Genomic DNA, 21,398 nt, shown 5'->3' on the forward strand with positions numbered 1-21,398 from the left:
GTCCAAGACATCTTGCTGCAGACCAAGAAAATGGCTCACCTTACTGACATTCAGCGGCGACACCACCTGCCCATCAGACGTCTGATTTGTGACAGCCCGATGCGCTGGAACTTCACCTTGTATATGCTTGATAGGCTGCTCCAGCGGCCATGTGCTGTTAACGACTGCCTGTATGAACTCTGCAGCAGGACAGGTTCTGGGGAGCTTGTTTTCTTTTCATCACGTCAGTGGCTGTTCTTGCGCGACACATGCAGACTTCTGTGGCCATTTGATGACATCACCAAACTGGTCAGTCACAACCGGGGCACCATCATTTTTTTTATCCAGCGACCGCCTAATGTACCCCCAGCCACATCATCACAAGTTAATTTCTGTCAGGTAAATGCCTAATTTTGGTGGCCTGTACTCCTGTGGCCTACAGTAAAAATTTTATCCAGTGTCACCTAATGTACCTCCAGCCACATAATCACAAGTTCTTTTCTGTCGGGTAAATACCTAATTTTTGGGGCCTGTACTCCAGTGGCCTACAGTAAAATTTTTATCCAATGTCACCTAATGTACCTCCAGCCACATGATCACAAGTTCTTTTCTGTCAGGTGAATGTCTAATTTTTGGGGCCTGTTCTGGCCTACAGTAAAAATTGTATCCAGTGACTGCTTAATGTATCTCCAGCCACATCATAAGTTCTGTTCTGTTAAGTGAATACCTAATTTTTGGGACCTGTACTGGCCTACAGTAAAAATTTTATCCAGTGACCGCCTAATGTACCCCCAGCCACATCATCACAAGTTATTTTCTGTCAGGTAAATGCCCAATTTTTGGGACCTGTACTCCAGTGGCCTACAGTAACATTTTTATCCAATGTCACCTAATGTACCTCCAGCCACATAATCACAAGTTCTTTTCTGTCAGGTGAATGTCTAATTTTTGGGGCCTGTACTGGCCTAAAACAAAATTTTCTAGGCTCCAGCAGGGCACATTTTTGAGAGTTTCCCTTAAAGACGCATAAAAATGGCCCCTGATTAAAATACATATTTTTTGTGGGAATTTTTGCCAATGATCTCTCTCTGGTATGTCACTGTCCATGTTGTGGGACTAATCTTGCACTTCTAGTAAGTATTTGGTGGCTTCAAATATGACCTGAAGGTTTTTCAGGTTCGTCTGCCATTCAAGTCAATGGGGCCTGCTGCGAATGCTGCGGTTCGCGAACATTTGACCGCGAACGCGCTATCGCGAAAAGTCCCGGCCAATGTTCGTCCATCACTAGTTATGATGTCATTGTGCGCTGCGCAAGATTTCGCACTGGATCTTCAAGCCACGGTGGCCTCTTCATGATCAAATGGACGAGGTAAGTTTTTTTTATTAGTAAACACTAAAATGCTTTATAAGGATCTCATATGCCACAATCAGCGATGAATGCAGCTTCTTAGAGGTTCAATTACAGGGGGCGGCACAATTGCCATTTTCTGCTATTGTACCCTCTATTTACAAAGAAATGCGTTTAGTGACGAAGTAATTCGTCACGAAACATTATTTTTTTTTATTCACAGAATTTTAGTAAACTTTGCACATCACTAGCTATTAGAATAGTTAACAAGTTCCACAATTTCAACCGGGAAACATTGTTACAGGACCTTGAGAGTGCATCGACCAGGGCATCTGAAGGGTGAAATGTATGCGATTAGCCGTATTGGCTGATCGCATACATGTGCCACGGGTCTCTGCTAAAACACCAGAAACCCCACGGCTATGGCGTCCGCTGCACGCTCGAGCTGGTGCCATGTTTAAATACGTGACTTCAACCCTACATATACAGCGGAGGTTACAAAGTGGTTAGGGATATGACTTGCACCATACATATAAGGGCTCATGCACACGACATTGTTGTTTTTGACAGATTTTCACAGATCCGTTATTCTGTATCTGAGTTTTTTTTTTCTCTGATTTAAGCCCTCTTCCATTCCGTTATTCCATAAAACATATCCATATGGTTTCCGTATGCAATCCATTTTTTGCGGATCGGAAACAGTAACTTATTAATCACCAAACACATGAGCAATATGGGCTGGGCATAGCATTTCTACAGAATGGATCCGCAAAATACGGATTAAATACGGATGACGTCCCGTGTGCGTTCCGTATTTTTTGCGGACCCATTGACTTGAATGGGGCCTCGGATCGCAATCTGCGGACAATAATAAGACATGCACTACTTTTTTGGGAACAGAAATATGGAAACGGAATGTACCTTCCTTTGTTTTTGCGGACCCTTTGAAGTGAATGGTTCCGCATATGGTCCGCAAAAAAAAATGGAATAGAAGCAGAAAGAAAATATTTGAGTGCATGAGCCCTAAGGCACATGTTGTTAAGGGGTTAAGTGAGTTGTTTGTGCATTCTTGTTACTTTATATCATAAGCAGCTGCCATTAGATTATTTTTTCCTGAAGTTGAAAAACCCTTTTAAGATATATGCCTCAATGCCAGAGTTTGACCAGAACAAATAGTACAATAAGCAATTCATACTGTTTTTGAAACATCTAGTTTTGAACATATAATTGAGTGAATTTTTTTGCTTGAGTTATGAGCATCTTTAGAAGCATAAATCACTCCAGAAATCATATGTATAATAAAAAATATAAAAGATCCAAGAGCATAAGCTACTAAAGTCAGTGACTGATGAGAAAAAATACATCTGCCCGTCATTCTATGTATATTGAAGTTTTATGTATGACAGATTTGATTGCCACTTGCGCTGCTGTTTGAAGGAGGAAGATGGGATATAGCTGCATGTTTACTTTGTGGAAATCAATAGCAAACATTGGAGACTAACAGACAAATGACAGAAATCGGCACCATGAGCACCGTGGCTGGTACTTTGTTGCTGTCACATCTAATGGATGTGACGATGCTCAGGGATTATGGAGTGTCGAGGCATTTACTCCAGCGCTGTGTTTGTCCTCTGGGCAATGAAGAAGAACTATGCAGCCTGCACTATATAATGACTGCGACATATTGATATTCCATCCCACCACATCACAGTATTTGGAGAGGGAACCTTATATTTAGCTTGCATAGTAGCACTGGGACAGTCAATGTAGTGCTGTTAGTGTATTATCATGAAAAGTACAAAAGCTGAGAAAGCGAGACTTAAGATTTCTACCATAATCCAAATAACCCTATACTGTATAATAAAAAATGTGTTATACAGAAATAGGAGAATAGTGCACCCTCCCCATGTGTGCTCCTGGCCTACTGTACATTGATTAACAGAATAAAATACTATGCAGTCAATTTTCACACACACATAAAATTTATGGATTTCTAAGTATGACTTTCATAAATGTAAGGTTGAAAAAAACAAACTTGTAAAAAGCTCACGCAGCAGCATGTTCACAATACAAGTTATTCTTAGGGTATGACCACGCTGTATGGTCATGTCGCATTCAGGATGCAGCCAGACTGCGATCAAGAACTGCACAGTAAGGCCTCATGCACACGACCGTTCCGTTTTTTGCAGTCCGCAAATTGAGGATCCGCAAAACACGGAGGACGCCCGTGTGCCTTCCGCAATTAGCGGAACAGAACAGGCGGCCCATTGTAGAAATGGCTATTTTTGTCCGCAAAACTGACAATAATAGGACAAGTTATATTTTTTTCGCAGGGCCACAGAACAGCACACGGAGTGCTGTCCGCATCTTTTGCGGCCCCATTGAAGTGAATGGGTCCGCACCCGAGCCGCAATAACTGCGGCTCGGATGTGGACCAGAACAACGGTTGTGTGCATGAGGCCTAATAGGACATGTTCTATATTTCAACAGAATGGAAAAATGGAAATACGGAAACGTAATGCATACGGAGTACATTCCGTTTTTTTTGCGGAACGATTGAAATGAATGGTTCCGTATACGGAACGCAAAAAACGTCCTGTAGAAGGGGAAAAAAAGGTTGTGTAAAAGAGGCCTAAGACCTCTTGCACACGACTGTATGGCTTTTTCAGTATTTTGCGGTCCTCAAAAAACAGATCTGCAAAAAATACGGATTCTGTTTTTTTGTGGAATGGAACAGCTGGCCGTAAAATGGGTCCGCAAATTGCGAAATGGGTGCGGACCCATTTATTCTCTATGGGGACGAAATGGATGCGGAGAGTACACTATGTGCTCTCCGCATCCCCATTTCCGGAGCGCGCCCCCGATCTTGCGGTTCGCGGCTCCGGAAAAAAATAGAACATGTCCTATTCTTGTCCACAATTGCGGACAAGAATAGGCAGTTCTATGGGGATGCCGGCCGGGTGTTATGCGGATCCGCAATTTGCTGATCCGTAATGCACTACGGATGTCTGAATGGTAAGGCTTAGTGATGATCGAGCACCCCGATGCTCCGGTGCTCGTGTGCTCTGCCCGAGAACACCAGGATGCTACTGAGCACCCGAGCCCTATAGAAGTCAATGGGAGGACCCGAGCATTAAACCAGGCACCCCCTGCTCTGAAGAGGGGAGGGTGCCTGGTTCATAGGAAAAGGTCAGAAATTGATGGAAACACCACCGAAATGGGTCGGGGACAGCATGGGGAGGATGTCTGGATGCATCTTGGACTACAATGTCACTGCTGGTAACGATGTTGCCCGAGTTGTACGTCACTTTTACAGACTGACCATAAAACTCACAAAACCGAAGATAATAGCGATTTTAGATGAAAAATTGTTAGGAAACATTCTTTCCTGTATATTTACTTTTATATAAAGAGCAAGTTCAGACAAAAATTTTCATGATTTTCAGAACTGGGGCCATGACTAAGAGGGACGGCCGGTGGTTTCGATTGTGTTGACCGGACTCTTGGATGATTAAACTGAACTCATTGGAAGAGGAACGGCCGGTGGCATCCGTATTGTACCTGTAGAGGTGAAATTCTTGTACCAGCGCAAGCCGAACCACAGCCGAAACCTTTGTTGCCACGAACGTTTTCATTAATCAACAACTTAAGTTCGAAGGTTCGAAGACGATCCCCGGCAGCGTTATTCCCATTACCCGCCGAGCATTTTCTGGGAAACTAAAGTCTTTGGGTTCCGGGGAGAGTATGGTTGCAAAGCTGAAACTTAAACTAATTGATGGAAGGGCACCCCCAGGAGTGGAGCCTGCGGCTTAATTTGACTACGCACGGGAAGCCTGACCCAGCCCAGACACAGAAAGGATTGACAGATTGATACCTATTTCGCAATTTTGTGGGTGGTGGTGCATGGCCGTTTTGAGCGTGTGTGTATCGAGTCGATTTGTGTGGTTCATTCCGATAACCAAAGACACTCCTCTGTGCTAATTAGTTACGTGACCCCCGGTGATTACGATTGTGTTGACCAGACTATCATCTGATGATAATGAACTTGGAAGAGGAACGGACGTTGAGCTGACCGTGTAAAAAATTGTAGGTGAGGGCCTGCTGCCGCTTTTGTTAACTCTAGATAACTTCTAAGCTGATCGCACTTCCCCGTGATGTTGACGATCTATTCGGATGTCTGCTCTATCAACTTTCAATGTTATTTTTTGCACCTACCATGGTGACCACGGGTAATGGGGAAACAGGGTTCGCTTCCGGAGAGGGAGCCTGAGGGATGGCCACGGCTACCACTTCCAATAAAGGCAGGCGGGGGCACGCAAATTTCCCAGTACCGACTCAGGGAGGTAGTGACGATAAATAACAATACAGGACTCTTAAGAGAGCCTGTCATTGGAACGAGTACAAAAAAATTACAGGGAATGTCATAGGTATTTAGGATGAGGAAAGTTATACAGGAGAGGTAAAGTATAATTGATGGCCTGCTGGTGACCCACTAAAACATTAGGGGTGAGGATCTTCAGCTAAGCTGACCATCTAAAACATTATGGGTGAGGGCGTGCTGGTGAGCTGACCATCTAAAACATTATGGGTGAGGGCCTGCTGGTGAGCTGACCATCTAAAACATTATGGGCGAGGGCCTGCTGGTGAGCTGACCATCTAAAACATTATGGATGAGGGCCTGCTGGTGAGCTGACCATCTAAAACATTCTGGGTGTGGGCCTGCTGGTGAGCTGACCATCTAAAACATTATGGGTGAGGGCCTGCTGCTGAGCTGACCATCTAAAAACATTATGGCGAGGGCCTGCTGGTGAGCTGACCATCTAAAACATTATGGGTGAGGGCGTGCTGGTGATCTGACCATCCGAATAATTATATGAGAAGGCATACACGTGATGGACGAGGAGGATGAGAAAAGGAAGATTCAACCATATACCCTTTTTTGTGGCGGAAGGGGTGCATGGAAATACAGAGTATTCAGTACATTCTAAACAACACATTTAAAGTGCCTTTATGTTCAGTCATGGTTTTCCTCTGGTGGAGTGGAGAAGTCAGGGGCAATCCAGGCCTTGTTCATTTTTATAAGAGTGAACCTGTCAGCATCAGTTGACAGCCGGATACGCTTATCTGTTATAATGCCACCAGCAGCACTAAATACATGCTCAGACAAAACGCTGGCGGCAGGGCAGGCCAGCACCTCAAAGGCGTAGACCGCCAGTTCGTGCCACGTGTCCAGCTTGGACACCCAGTAGTTGTAAGGCAATGAGGGATCACTGAGGACGCTGACACGGTCTGCTACGTACTCCTTTACCATCTTCCAAAACTTTTCCCTCCTTGTGACACCAGGACATGCATCATGTTGAGGGTGCTGGCGGGGTGTCATAAAACTGTCCCAGGCCTTGGAGAGTGTTGCCCTGCCTTTGCTGGAAGTGCTGTGTGTTCCCCTTGTCTCCTCACCTCGGTTGCCCAAGGAAGTACGGACTCTGCTGCCATCGCTGTCAGATGGAAATTTTTGCAGCAATCTGTCAACAAGGAACTTCTGGTATAGCACCATTTTGCTCGTCCTCTCCACCGGAGGAATGAGAGATGAGAAGTTCTCTTTGTAGCGGGGGTCCAGAAGGGTGAACACCCAGTAATCCCTGTTATCTAAAATGCGTATAACACAGGGGTCACGGGAAAGGCAGCCTAACATGAAGTCAGCCATGCTTGCCAGAGTACCAGTGGGCAAGACTTCGCTGTTATCAGGAGGATGACTGTCCATCTCCTCATCCTCTTCCTCCTCTTCTGTCCACCCACGCTGAACAGATGGAATTAAAGTTACATGGCTACTACCCTGTGTAGCGGAGGCAACCGTCCCCTGCTCCTCCTCCTCCAAACTGAGGGTGTTCTGGCTATCACCCAGGGTCATGTCTTCTTCCCCCATTTCCAACTCTTCCCCACGAACAGCGTCGGCCTAAATTGTGAGCAGTGAGCGTTTGAGTAGACACAGAAGTGGGATGGTTACACTGACAATAGCATTATCGCCGCTTACCATCTGTGTCGATTCCTCAAAGTTTGTGAAGAGCGGAAGCTGACTGGAAAGGCGACGAGCATGCTGCAGCTGGTATTCTATTACTGCCCTTTGCTGCTCACAAAGCCTGGCCAACATGGGTAATGCAGAGTTCCAGCGCGTGCTCACGTCGCACAACAGCCGGTGAGCTGGTAATTTCAAGCGCTGCTGCAGCGTCAACAGTCCGACTGAAGCTGTTGATGACTTGCGGAAATGTGCACACACGCGGCGCACCTTCGCCAGTAGCTCGGGCAAATTGGGGTAGGTTTTCAGAAACCGCTGAACCACTAAGTTAAAGACGTGGGCTAGGTATGGGATGTGTGTGAGCTTGCCGAGCTCCAAAGCCGCCACCAAGTTACGGCCAATATCAGACACAACCATGCCTGGTTGCAGGTTGAGTGGCGAGAGCCACAGCTCAGTCTGGTCTCTTATCCCTTGCCACAGCTCTGTGGCAGTGTGCTGTTTATCCCCTAAGCATATCATCTTCAGCACGGCCTGTTAACTCATCCCCACAGCAGTGCTACACTGCTTCCAGCTGATGGCTGACTGGTGCTGCACGCAGAGAATTCGGAGGTGGAAGTGAAGGAGGAGGCGGAGGAGGAGGAGCCACTTACATAGGTGCTGGCGGTAACCCTGATGGAAGTAGGGCCCGCAATCCTGGGCGTCGGTAGCACCTGTGCCATCCCAGGGTATAAGTCGCTCCCAGCCCCCACTACGTTCACCCAGTGTGCCGTCAGGGAAATGTAGCATCCCTGGCCACAAGAACTTGTCCATGTGTCAGTCGTTAGGTGGACCTTAGCAGTAACTGTGTTGGTCAGGGCACGGGTGATGTTAGCAGACACATGTTGGTGTAAGGCGGGGACGGCACACCGGGAAAAATAATGGCGGCTGGGGACTGAGTACCAAGGGACGGCTGCCGACATCAGGCCGCGAAAGGCCTCGGTGTCCACAAGCCTAAATGGCAACATTTCAACCGCCAGTAACTTAGAAAGTTGGGCGGTTAGTGCCATGGCCTGTGGGTGGGTGGCTGGGTATTTGCGCTTGCGTTCAAATGCCTGGGGTTAAGACATTTGGACGCTGCGCTGGGACAGGGAAGTGGATGTGGTCGCTGATGGTGCTTGCGACGGTACAGGTGCAGCGCGGGAGGCATCCGGGCCTGTGCCTTCGACAGGCGATTGGTCATCACCCAACATAGGGGAAGAGGAGGCAGTGGTGTGACCCGTGGACACAGATTGTGGACCCAGGCATTCCTACCACTTATTGCGGTGCTTGGCTGCCATGTGGTGGTGGTGAGGTTGCTACTGTTCACACCTCGGCTCATTATGGTGTGGCACAGGTTGCAAACTACTATTCTTTTGTCGTCTGCACTTTCCGCAAAAAAGTGCCATACCGCAGAACACCTACCCCTTTGGCAAGGGAGATTTCCACAAGGGGATGCTCTGTGGAACACTTGCGGGCCTGTTTGGCATAGCCCGCCTTCTCCCTGTTGCCCCCCCACTACCTCTTCCAGCCTGTTGCGGTGCTGCAGATCGCTCCCCCTCGGGACTGCTGTCCTCGCTCGCGTTTCCGCCTTCCCATGTTGGGTCAGTGACCTCATCGTCCACAAAGTCCTCTTTAACTTCCCCACTCCGATCATCCTCCTCATTTGCTGACCCCAACACAACTTCAGTGATTGACAACGGTATATCATCCTCTTCATCAACCTCTGCAGACAATAATTGTGGTTGACTTGATGGCAACTGTGTCTCGTCATCATCCACCTCCTTAAACACATCATCTTGTGAGTGTGAAGGCTCTAGAGGTTGAGAATCAGGGCACAAGATCTCATGTCCCACTTCAAGAGTGCTTGGGGAGAGGGCCAAATCAAGTGATAGGGGTGAAAATAGCTCCTCGAAAACATCAGAGTGCCAGATCGCTTGTTTGGCCAGACTCTACATGGTGGGAGGAAGGATGATCAGGGTGAGGATTGTGTTGTTGACCAGACTGTTGGCTACTGAGACTGGACTTGGTGGAAGACAGGGTGGTGCTTAACCCAGTGGAAGCATTATCTGCTGCAATCCAACCGACCACCTGGTCGCACTGGTCTGACTTCAAGAGTGTTGTCTTGCGACGCCCTGCAAACTGGGACATGAAGCTAGGTATCATGGATGACTGTTTTCCTTGTGCTCTGGCAGCAGACACAGTTGCAACGCGCCCTGAGCCACGGCCTCTGCGTGAACCATCAGAATCACATCCACTTCCCCGTCCCTTAATACTCGCCTTCTTCATATTGACACTGGATGTCACTGATATTTGGATTAAATATAGGCCTCACACACTGTCTAGAAATAAGTGTAGATTTGCTTCTCACTGGTCACAGCAAGCAGAGTTTGAACAATACAGAAACTGACTGTAACTGCAATTTGGATTAAATATAGGCGTCACACACGGCCTAGATATCAGTGCTGATTTGCTTCTTACTGGTCACAGCAAGCAGAGTTTGTAGAATGCAGAAAATGAATCACTAACGGTCACCCTGACACGAAAAAATGATTCCCCCAAAATAAATGTTGCTGCCACCTCTAACAATAGTCCTTAAAAGGACTTTTGGGTCTCTGAAAGGTTTGAGATCAAATTCGCTCTACACTTGCTCTGTCCCTTCCTAACAGCAGCTCTCTCTGACTCGCAATGAGCCGAACCCGCGTACCCGTGGTACTCGGCCGAGCATGCTCGATCATCACTAGTAAGGCTCCATTCACAAGTCTGCAATTGTGGTCCGCATCAGTTCTGCAATTGTGCGGAACGGGTGTGGACCCATTCATTCTCTATTGGGATGGAATGGATGCGGACAGCACACAGTGTGCTGTCTGCATCCGCATTTCCAGAGCGCGCCGCCGATCTCCCGGTCCGCGGCTCCAGAAAAGAATAGAACATATCCTATTCTTGTCTGCAATTGCGGACAAGAATAGGCGTTTCTATGCGGGTGCCGGCTGGGTGCATTGCGGATCCGCAAAACACATATGGACGTGTGAATGGACCCTTAATCGAGCTGCAACAAGGCCCTAGTTTAACTGAGACCGCAATGTTTAGCCGGTCTACATTGCAGGGGTAACGGGGCCATTTACAATGGAGACTTGCTTAAGCAGTGCGGACTTATTGGTTTACTTACAACCTGGTTCAGCAGTGCGGTTCTTGATCCCAACTTGGCAACGTCCTGAACACCACAGGACCGTACAGTTCAGTTGGGTGAAATTTAATAAAATGCATGTTATGAAATGAATTTTTTGCAAATAATATTGTACTGAGAAAACAAGTCAATATTGTATTATTGTTAAAGGGGTTCTGTCACTTCAGCAAATAGCATTTATTATGTAGAGAAAGTTAATACCAGGCACTTACTAATGTATTGTCATTATCCATATTGCTTCCTTTGCTGGATTCATTTGTCTATCACACTTAATACAAACCAATTATTAATGTAACTATCATATTATACACTGCTCGTTTCCATGATTATGACCACCCTGGAATCCATCAGTAGTGGTTGTGCTTGTAGACTATAGGAAAAAGCACCAGCCTATGTGAGGTCCCACGGTTCCAGCCACCAAAGAGGCGAGCACTTTTTCCTATAGTGCGCAAGCACGACCTACACTGCTGGATTGCAGGGTGGTTGTAACCATGGAAACAAGCAGTGTATAATGGGATAGTTACATTAGTAATTGGTTTGTATTAACTAGTGTTAAGCGAGCATGCTCGGCCGAATACCTGTTCGGCCGAGTACCGCATGTGTTTGAGCGCCATGCTCGAGTCTCCTCCCTGCACGTTTTGCGGCTGCTAAGCAGCCAATAAATGTTCAGGTAAGTACTGAAGTACTGCCAGCACTGTAATGCCAGTAGCCATGTTGGTTACTGGCATTACAGTGATTGGCTGGCCGGAACGCATCATCGTGTGCTATAAAGCACCCGATGACACGGTTTAGGCTCATTGTGAATCAGGGAGAGCTGCGCTGAGTAAGGGACAGATAGTTTCGGGAGTGTGATAGAAAATAGTTTTTCGATAGAGGGTGTCTGCAGTGACTTGTGACATCTGTGCTGCAATACCTTCTGTGGGTCAGCGCCAGATATTGGTAAAAATATTACTGACAACAAATATATATTTTTTTCCATAATTTATCCACACTTTGCCTATAAACGGTGTCTGCAGTGAATTTTCGCATCTGCGCTGCAAGCGCATGTGTGTGTGTCAGGGCCAGATATCGGGAAAAATATTACTGACAACAAATATATTTTCAATAATTTATCCACACTTTGCCCATAAATGGTTTCTGCAGTCAGTGGCTCACTGACAGGGGTGGTCCAGCGGGTCTGGACCCCCCTAGAACAACAAGTGAATATTTATTTTTATTTTTTATCCCTCAGGGCCGCACCGTTGATCACCACAGGTTCCACAGGTTCTAGTTGCCGGCGGCAGTGGGGGGGGGGTGTGGAAGCTCTCATCTCCATATTCATTAGTATCGCCGTCCTCAGGACAGCGATACAGATGGCTGTGCTGCGGCAGGGCAGGGAGAGGCGTCTCCCTTCCCTATTCTTCTGATAGGCCTATCAGAGACTGACTCAGGCGGCGCTATGTTGTCATTATCATCGCGCCGCCTGAGCCGGGCAGCACACAGCGGAGGACATAGGCCGGAAGAGGCCTGAATCGCATCACTGCTGATGAAGGTAAGTATTAGTGTTTTTTTGTTTTTTTTTGGGGGGGAGCTGGCACTATGGGGGCATCTGGCATTTCTTACAGCCCCATTTTTTTGGGGGTGGCACTCTAGGGGCATTTATTTCTTGCCCATTTTTTTTTGGGGGGGGGGCACTATGGTGGCATTTCTTACTGGCAAATTATGGGGGGGCACCATGGGGGAGAGGAGCACTATGGGGGAATCTGGGGGCTCTAAAGGGGCCTTTTTTATTGACACATTATGGAAGGCACTATAGGGGAGAGCAGCACTATGGGGCATCTGGTGGAACTCTATGGGCATTATTTGGGGGCAGTATGGGGAAGTAGGGGCTCTATAGAGGCCTTTTCTATTGGCACATTATGGTGGGAATTATAGCATCTGGTGGAACTAGGGGGGGGCATTTTTTACTGGCACATTATGGGAGGCACTATAGGGGAGAGCGGCACTATGAGGCATTATTTGGGGGCACTATGGGGGAGTGGAGCACTATTGGGGCATTTGGTGGCACTAAGAAGGGGCATTTTTTACTGGCACATTATGGGGGAGAGGAGCACTATGAGGGCATTTACTAGGGCACTATATAGGGGTATTTTATATTGGCATACATTATGGGGACATTAGCTCAACTGCAGGCACTAAGCGGGGGTATTTCATGTACTGTCATATTATAAGGAGAATGATTACTACTAGGGGGTATTATGGGGAGCTTTACTACTACTGGGGGGCTATGAGGAACATGATTACTAGTATGAGCACAATGGAGGCATTATTACTACTAAGTGTGCTCTGGCAGAGAATTATTTCTATTGGTGGGATTTTGGGGGGCACCCTGGCACAGTATCAGCTTAGCACAATTATTTTTGGGGGACATTATCTTTATACTGTTAGTGTCCGGGCGCAGTTATTTTTTAGAGCACTGTGTGCCAATAGTTGTTGAATGGGGCACTATCTGTGTGGTAGTAGTATTTCCAGGGGGACTGTTTCTGCAGTATAGCATTGGGGGTGGCAGGAAAGGGTGTTCAGAAGATGTGAAGATGATGGAAATGTGGGAAACTAATGTCTGTTTGTCAATCTCTGCAGAGACGGGAGATAGCTGAAAAATCATCATGGCAATCTGGTCTGAATGGAGAAGATGAGGAAAGAGAACGTCTACAACAAAGGTGACATCACTGGATGTAAGAGGTATGTGGCGCTATGTAGGAGAAGAGATTCTCCGGCTCCTCCCCCTGCCATTTGCAGAAGGAGGATTCAGAGCTGGGTGAGGACAGCCAAGGGGGGCAGCAGGCCACGGGCGGGTGGCAGATGGTGGGGGGAACCACAGGCCTTGAGCAGGATCTGGGGAGGGAGGAGAGCGGAGGAGCTTCCTGGCTGTAGCCTGCTGTTTATTGTATAATGTGAAGCAGGCAGTGCAGCCAGGACAGGCCTTCCCCTCTCAGTATGATGTGTAGAGACAGGCCTCAACAATAGAATTTCAGCTGTACAGTGTTTGTTGGAAGTGGCTTATTATATATAGGAGGGGCTTTTAATAATGGGTGGGGCTAAAAAAAATGTGCATCGCGATGTGCGCGACGCATTTTTTCCACTCCTGCAGGGCTTTTAGAAATGGCCAGGCTAATGAATCAGCGCAGCACGCTATGCGCCCCCGCATTTTTTTATATCAAGGGGGCTTTGAAAAACGGGAAAGCAAAAGAATTGGCACAGTGCACTACACGTGCCACATTTTTTGCCTTTTGGACCCCTCCTAGACAAAATTCCTGGGTGCTCCCCTGTCTGCAGTAAATTGTCACATCTGCACTGCAAGCGTGTGTCAGGACCAGATATTGGGAAAAATATTACTGACAACAAATATATATTTTCCATAATTTATCCACACTTTGCCTATAAACGGTCCCTTATAACATATAACATTTAAGATGAAGAAGGCGAGCATTAAGGGACAGAGAAGTGGCCGTGATGCTGATGGTGCACGCAGAGGCTGTGGCCCTGGGCGTGGTGAAACTGTGCCTGCTGCCAGAGCACAAGAAAAACAATCATCCAAGATACCTAGCTTTATGTCCCAGTTTGCAGGGCGGCGCAGGACACCACTCTTGAAGTCAGCCCAGTGTGAGCAGGTTGTCGGTTGGATAGCAGCAGATAGTGCTTCCAGTCGGTTAAGCACCACCCTGTCTTCCACCAAGTCCAGCCTCAGTAGCCAGGAGTCTGGTCCACACAATCCGCATCCTGATCCTCCTTCCTCCCACCATTAACAGTCTGGCCAAACAAGTGATCCCACACTCGAATATTCCAAGGACCTCTTTGCATCGCCATTAATTGATTTGGCCCTCTTGTCGAGCATGCTTGAAGAGGGACCTGAGATCTTGTGCCCTGATTCCCAACCTCTTGAGCATCCAGAGTCATAAGAACATGACGCTGGGGAACGGCAATTAGTGTGTAATGAGGTGGATGATGATGAGACACAGTTACCAATTACTCAACCGCAATTACTGTTTCAAGAGGTTGAGGAAGAGGATGACACACAGTTGTCAATCACTGAGGTTGTGGTTAGGTCAACAAATCAGGAGGATGATCAGAGTGAGGAAGTGGAAGAGGAGGTGCTGGACGACGAGATCAAGCCGAGCGAGGAGAGCAGTACAGAGGGGGAGGGATCTGCAGCACTGCAACAGGCTGGAAGAGGCAATGGGGTGGCAAAAGTTAGAAGCCGGGCACCACCAAACAGGCCCGCGTTCGACAGTATAGCGCTTTTTTGAGGAAAATGCGAACGACAAAAGAATTGTCGTTTGCGACCTGTGCCACACCAAAAATGAGCCGGGGCGTGAACATTAGCAACTTCACCACCACCAGCATGATCCGCCACATTGCATCAAAGCACCCTAATAGGTGGGCCGAATGCCTGGGTCCACAATCTGTCTGCGAGTCACACCACTGCCTTCTCTTTCCCTGTGTTATGAACTGGCCAATCCCCTGTCTAAGACGCCGGCCCGGATACCTCCCGCCCTGCACCTGGACCTTTGCAAGCACCATCAGCGACCACATCCACTTCCCTGTCCCAGCGCAGTGTCCACATGTCATTACCCCAGGCATTTGAACACAAGCACAAATACCCAGCCACCCACCCACAGGCCATAGTACTAAATGTGCAGTTTTCCAAATTACTGGCCCTGGAAATGTTGCCATTCAGGCTTGTGAACACTGAGGCCTTCCGCAGCCTGATGTCGGTGGCCGTCCCTCGTTACGCAGTCCTCAGCCACCACTATTTTTCAAGGTGTGCCGTGCCAGCCTTACACCAACATGTGTCCCTTAACATCACACGTGCCCTGACCAACGCAGTTACTGGAAAAGTCCACTTAACCACGGACACATGGACAAGTGCTGTCGGCCAGGGACGCCACATTTTCCTGACGGCACACTGGGTGAATGTTGTGGAGGCCGGGAGCGACTCTGTCACACACACAGGGGGTGGGAAAGTGACCACTGAACTCAACCCGCACCCCTGTCCCTGCCTACTTGCCTCGCAAGTCCTAGTGACAAGGGACAACTGGTCGACAAACCCTTAACTAGGATAAGCGCAGGGAAGACGGACAAAACACACAACAGAGCAGTCAAATGAGCCGAGTCAAAACCTGAAGAACAGAAAGGTAACAGAGGAGTAAGCAGAGGATCGTCAGGAGGAAGCCAAAGTCAGAACCCAAAGGAAACGCCAAGACCAAGGGATGAGACGGACGGAAGTCTAACAAGAGCAGGAGAACAGAAATCCAGGTAAGTAATTGCAGGAAGGACCTCAATAACAGGCAATCTGTGGCCAGCAGATTGCCTGTTTAAATAGGGCGCAGATTGCCTGTTTAAATAGGGCGCTGGTGAACTCATCTGACGTTCTAATACAGCCGAGTGAGCAGCTCGGCGCTCATCCCTATTGCAGTTACCAAGGGAATGGGCGATGCCGGGCACGCTGATGATGCGAGCGCGCCCCGGACGTCCCCGCCTCTGCACAGAGCACACCGTGACAGACTCGTACCCTGGGATGGCACAGGTGCTACCGACGCCAAGGATTGCGGGCCTTACTTCTATCAGGGTTTCCGCCACACCTACATTAGTGGCTCCAACGCCCCACTTCTCCTCCTCCGCCTCCTCCTCCACTTCAACCTCCGAATTATCCACGTGCAGCACCAGTCAGTCATCAGTCAGTAGCTGGAAGCAGTGTTGCACTACAGTGAAGAAACGTCAACAGGCTGTGCTGAAGCTGATCTGCTTAGGTGACAAACAGCACACCGCCGCAGAGCTGTGGCAGGGGATTAGAGACCAGACTGAGCTGTGGCTCTCACCACTCAACCTAGAACCAGGCATGGTTGTGTCTGATAATGGTCGTAAATTGGTGGCGGCTTTGGAGCTGGGCAGCCTTAGACACATCCCATGCCTTGCCCACGGATTCAACCTTGTGGTTCAGCGGTTTCTAAAAACCTACCCCAATTTGCCTGAGCTACTGGTGAAGGTGCGCCACGTGTGTGCACATTTCCGCAAGTTATCGACAGCTTCAGCCGGTCTGTCAACGCTGCAGCAGTGCTTGAAATTGCCAGCTCACCGGCTGTTGTGCGACGTGAGCACTTGCTGGAACTCCACGTTCCACATGTTGGCCAGGCTTTGCAAGCAGAAGAGGGCAGTTGTGGAATACCAGCTGCAACATGGTCGTCGCCTTTCCAGTCAGCTTCCGCTATGCACAAGCAAAGTGTGGGCATGGATGTCTGACCTCTGTGAGGTTTTACACAACTTTGAGGAATCAACACAGATGGTGAGCGGCGATAACACTATTATCAGCATCACCATCCCACTTCTGTGTCTTCTCAAACACTCACTGCTCACAATTAAGGACGATGCTGTGCATGTAGAAGAGGTGAAATGGGGGAAAACATTACACAGGTTGATGATAGACAGACCACCTTCAGTTCGCCTTCTCAGAGTGAATTGGCGGCTGAAGAGGAGGAGGAGCAGAAGACGGTTGCCTCAGATACAGAGGGTAGTACCCATGGAAGTTTAATTCCATCTGTTCTGCTTGGATGGGCAGAAGAGGAGGAAGAGGATGAGGAGATTGGAGTGATCCTCCTGATGACAGAGAACTCTCGTCTGTTGGTACTCTGGCACACATGGCTGACTTCATGTTAGGCTGCCTATCCCGCGACCTGCGCATTATACGCATTTTAAACAACACGGATTACTCGTTGTTCACTCTTCTCGACCCCTTCTCGACCCCCACTAAGAGAACTTCTGATCTCTCATTCCTCTGATGGAGAGGACGAGCAAAATGGTGCAATACCAGAAGATCCTTGTAAAATTGCCAACGCTGGCGGCAGAGTCCGTGCTTCCTTGGCCAACCGAGGAGGGGAGACAAGGGTACACACAGCAGTTCCAACAGGCAGGGCAACACTCTCCAAAGCCTGGGACAGTTTCATGACACCCCGCCAGCACCCTCACCCTGATGTGCGGCCTACTGCCACAAGGAGAGAACAATTTTGGAAGATGGTAAAGGAGTACATAGCAGACCGTGTCAGCGTCCTCAACTATCCCTCAGTGCCTTACAACTACTGGGTGTCCAAGCTGGACACGTGGCACGAACTGGCGCTCTACGCTTTGCAGGTGCTGGCCTGCCCTGCCGCCATTGTTTTGTCTGAGTATGTACTTAGTGCTGCTGGTGGCAGTATAACAGATAAGTGTATCCGCCTGTCAACTGAAAATTCTGACAGGTTGACTAAAAATGAACAAGGCTTGGATTGACCATGACTTCTCGACTCCACCAGAGGAAAATGACTGAACATAAAGGCACTTTAAATGTGTTGTTTAGAATGTATTTAATAGACTGTATTCCCTTCCACCACATTCAAGGGAATATGGTTGAATCTTCCTTTTCTCATCCTCCTCCTCCTCTTCCATCATATCAACATGCATTGCTTATTCATCACATATAATGCCCTCGCATATATGGTCTTCGAATACAATTTTTTAGAGGGTCCGCTCACCAGCAGGCATTCACATATAATTTTTTAGAGGGTCCACTCACCAGCAGGCCCTCACATATAATTTTTTACGGGGTCCGCTCCCCAGCAGGCCCTTACATATAATTTTTTAGAGGGTCTGCTCACTAGCAGGCGCTCACATATAATTTTTTACAGGGTCTGCTCATCAGCAGGCCTTCACATCTAATTGTTTACAGGGTCCGCTCACCAGCAGACCCTCACATCTAATTTTTTACAGGGTCAGCTCACCTGCAGGCCCACAACTTAAATCTTTTACAGGGTCAGCTCACCTGCAGCCCCGCAACTCAATGTGAATGAGGTCCTCCTTTATGTGATATACAGTTTGCATCGGAGTGCCTCTTCCTTGTAATTTTTGGCAGCACTTGCACTTTATATACAAGTAAATATACAGGAAAGAATGTTTTCAATAAATTTTTCCTATAAAATAGATTTTTTTTTAACTTTTGTTTTGTGATTAAAACCTTAATTAGATTGTGGGCCTGATGAACACTTTAAGGTCTTTTAAGCAGCATCAGCAGCAGCATGGTGATACAAATGAGTGGCAAGGTGACATACTGTGGAGATGACAGCATGAGGAGGCCACATAGTGACACAATGACTGAGTCTGGATAAAAGACTAAGGCCACAGATTGTTTAGAAAGATGCTGTGGAGCTGTATGACGGTCACCTGCAGATTAATGCAGCCATCAAAATCAAGTTGAGTTTGTCGGTTCCACCTCAGCTCACCAGCAGGCCCGCATCTAAAATCTTTTACTGGGTCAGCTCACCAGCAGGCCCGCAACTCAAATCTTTTACTGGGTCTACTCACATGCAGCATGGTGATACAAATGAGTGGCAAGGTGACATACTGTGGAGATGACAGCATGAGGAGGCCACATAGTGACACAATGACTGAGTCTGGATAAAAGACTAAGGCCACAGATTGTTTAGAAAGATGCAGATGGAACAATCTGTGGAGCTGTATGACGGTCACCTGCAGATTAATGCAGCCATCAAAATCAAGTTGAGTTTGTCGGTTCCACCTCAGCTCACCAGCAGGCCCGCATCTAAAATCTTTTACTGGGTCAGCTCACCAGCAGGCCCGCGACTCAAATCTTTTACAGGGTCAGCTTTTAAAGGGTCAGATCAGCTGCAGGCCCTCGCATATAATGTTTTATAGGGTCAGCTCACCCGCAGGCACTCGCATATAACGTTTTACAGGGTCTGCTCACCTGCAGGCACGCAACTTATGCTGTCTTGCTTAGAAGTAGTAGACGAAGCCGTTTATCAGGCTCCCTCTCCGAAATCGAACAATGATTCCCTGTTACCGGTGGTCACCATGTTAGGCGCATAAAAGAGCATCGAAAGTTGATAGGGAAGATATCCAAATGGATCGTGGACGTCACGGGGACGTGCAATCAGGCAGAAGTTATCTAGAGTCAACAAAGCGGCAGCAGGACCTCTCCTGTATAACGTTTCCTCATCCAAATCGCAGTGACATTCCCTGTATTTTTTAATTACTCATTCCAATAACAGGGCATCTTAAGAGTCCTGTATTGTCCTGTATTGTTATTTATCGTCACTACCTCCATGAGTCCGGAGTGTGTGACTTACGCGACACCCGCTTGCCTTCTTTGGATGTGTTAGCCGTTTCTCAGGCTCCCTCTCCGGAATCAAACACTAATTCCCTGTTACCCGTAGTTTACAATGGTTTTGAGATGACAATTACATCGAAAGTTGATAGGCCAGACATCCGAATGTATTGTCGCCGTTACGGGGACGTGCCATCGGCCCCAGGTTAACTAGAGTCACCAAAGCGGCAGCAGGCCGCTGCCCATAATGTTTTAGATGGTCAGATCAGCAGGCCCTTGCTCCTAATGTTTTTGAGGGTCACCAGCAGGACATCCATCATAATTTTTAAAAGGTTGTGTATGATGCCCTCCTTTATGTGTAACTAAGGGTGTATCGGAGTGCCTCTTCCTTGTAATTTTTGGCAGCACTTGCACTTTATATACAAGCAATTATTCAGGAAATAATTTTTCCTCTAAAATCGTTTTTTTTTCCCCTTGGTTTTATGTGTATTATTGTCATTATGTAAAAGTGGCGTACTATTCGGACAACATACTTCCCAGCAGCGACCAGCGAGTACAAAATGCATACATACATCCTCCCCATGCTGTTACAGAACCATTTCAGTGGTGTTATCAACAATTTCTGACATTTTCTTATGAACCAAGCACCCTGCGCCCTCTTTGGAGCAGGGGGTACCTGTTTAATGCTCGTGTTCTCCCATTGACTTCCATTATACTCGGGTGCTCGGTCTAGCACCCGAATATCACGGTGGTGGATCAACACTAGTATTAACCTTCTCTACATAACAACTGCTATGTATTTGCTGAAGTGAGACAACCCCTTTAAACATCCATTGCTTGGGGGTGTGGCCTGACCGAGCTCGATGGCGGCTGCTTGTTAGCAGAGCTCTCGCCACCAGAACCTATCTCAGTCTCTATCACAGCACTACCCTGCGTCCGGCATGAAGATTCAGCCGAAGGACTGCACACAGATCACTTCAGGGCATAAAGAAGACCCAAGCCCGAGGTCAGACATGGAGAAATTCCTTAGTAAGTCGGCTTCTCAGCCGCCAGCGCAGACCTCTAAGATGGCGCCGAAACACCATGGCGCGGCCTTGAGCGACTCCGCAGCACCCCAGGCGTCCCAGACATCGAGAGATGAAGAGGACATGGGCGATGGTAGCTCACAGCACGGGGACGAATGATCGGATCTCACCAGAAAGTTTCTGGAAGGAGCCCTGCAGAGAGCACTGGCTCCGTTAGCTGCAGACCTGGTGTCTATAAAAACAGACATCCACCATATTGGCGATCGGGTCGAAACACTTGAGCACTCCCAAGACGCCATACTCACATTCAACTCAGCAGTGAAAGAGTCCTTGCACTCCCATGCCAGAGCGATGAATACACTCCTGCTACAAATGGAAGATCAGGAGAACCGAAACAGGCGGAGAAATATCAGGATCAGAGGTCTGCCAGAGGCAGATGATAAAGAGGACCTATTTCAAGTCATGGACTCCCTCTTCCACATGTTATTGGGCCCGGACCAAGCGGTCCATGTTACAGTCGAGAGAGTACACCGAGCCCTAAAACCGAAACCGGTATCCCGAGACAACCCGAGGGATGTAATATGTGGTATCCTGAGTTACAGGGATACCAAATTAATCTTACAAGCTGCAAGGAAGAAAGGTGAAGTGAAGTTCCAGGGGGTTAATGTCCAGTTATATCAGGACTTGGCTGCCTCTACCCT

The sequence above is a fragment of the Bufo bufo genome, chromosome 3 (assembly GCF_905171765.1).
Source record: "Bufo bufo chromosome 3, aBufBuf1.1, whole genome shotgun sequence".
NCBI lineage: Eukaryota > Metazoa > Chordata > Amphibia > Anura > Bufonidae > Bufo > Bufo bufo.